This window comes from Ceratina calcarata, unplaced genomic scaffold (genome assembly GCF_001652005.2).
Source record: "Ceratina calcarata isolate Rehan_Ccalc_2016 unplaced genomic scaffold, ASM165200v1 scaffold516, whole genome shotgun sequence".
Lineage (NCBI taxonomy): Eukaryota > Metazoa > Arthropoda > Insecta > Hymenoptera > Apidae > Ceratina > Ceratina calcarata.
The window spans coordinates 35,321-37,013 of record NW_017176191.1 but is presented as its reverse complement, the minus strand read 5'-3'; positions in this window follow the sequence as shown (position 1 = coordinate 37,013).

Below are 1,693 nucleotides of genomic sequence, written 5' to 3'. Positions count from 1 at the left end.
GGATTTAAGTATTTGTGCGACGCTATTGTTAAATAGTGGGAATTGAGAACCCACTTGATACAGAATTCATACGAACTCTCTTCATTGTAATAAAGATAGAATTACATGCAAGTTAGTATTAAAAGTACCTTTCTACAGAGCACTACGTGCTTCAACAAAATTCGAATTTTGCTTTTCGCAAATTCCTTTGTTTTAAGCATTCCAAAAACTCTTTTTCAATAGAGAACACGTAACTAATCTCTTATATTTTTTCCATAAGTGGCATAAAAATCGAGATATTTCACGAAAACTGAAAATTTTTTCTTTTATATTGTCGATAACAAAATAATTTACTTGAAATGACACTGCGGGTAACATGAATCATATTATACACGTTCTCAAGAAGCGTTTAAAACAAACTGCTGGTACATTACTTTGTCTTTTTTAATCGATTTTTTCGCTCTACCGACTCGACTGTACGATGTGTTGGAACTATATTTTGAATACGACAGACCCGTTACACGAAAAAATCCACCACAGTTCATATTATGAGGATTTAATATAATACACTGAACTCGAAATAAAAAAGCATCACATACAAGAACAAACAAGTAAAAATAAGAACCTTTTTTGTCTCTTTACACTCAGATCGACCTCTCTCCTCTATTCACATCCCCTGTCTTACACCTCTTTTGTATATCGATATCAAAGGATCGATTATTCTTTCCAACACTCTCTTTTAATTGCACATCCCTTATACAAAAATAACATATATTTCTCGTCGTATTATCATTCAATCTCAACTTCAATTTTTCTTCTCTTACCCAACTAAGTAATTCATTTCTGTGTTTCTCGAACTTATCTTTGCATAATGCTTTTGTAAAAATGTCCTCAGGTTGTTCCGCCGTTTCCCAATACTTTTTACATCAATGTTATTCTCCGTGATTTTCTCTATTAACAATTTAATATCATACATCAATCTCGATCTCTTATTATAAATTCCGTCTTTCGCCACCTGAATTGCACTTTGATTGTCTACAGTTAACTCTATACGTAGCTCAATCTCGCAGCACAGACCCCAACTACATATTTTGTGCCAATTATATGTACATATTACATACCAATTCTTTAGAATAGTCCGTTATCGCTATACTTTCCGCTTCTATTACTTGATAAAGCTATCACTAGCTGCTTCCTTGAACACTCATTTACTTGCACTGCACAAAATGATTACAGACTTAATCTCTCGAACTCCAACTTGATTACGAATCCTGAAATAACTATTCCTTGTTCTGGATCTCCAGCGTAATCTGCATCACAGTGTGCAACTAGTTTATTAATATCATAATTTTTCAAGTATTCTAGACCCAAATTCTTCGTACTCTGCTGATATCTCATTATTCTTTTGACATTCAGTACATCTTTACTTGTCGATTTTTCTGTGCGTCTACTGTTATAGTTTACGGAATAATTCAGATCTGGTCGTACCTTATTTGCTAGATTAAGTATGCTTTCTACGGCTTCCCGAAAATTGAAAGTTCTTACCTTGTTATCTTCTACGTCACACACTACACTACATCTTTACCTGCACTGGAGTATTCGCAGGTTCCGCATTTCTCATTCGATAAATCTCTAGAACTTTCTCCGAATAAAGGTCTCGTGTAATCTTTATGCCCTCTGTATTCCTCTGTACGTCACATCCTAGAAAACTTTC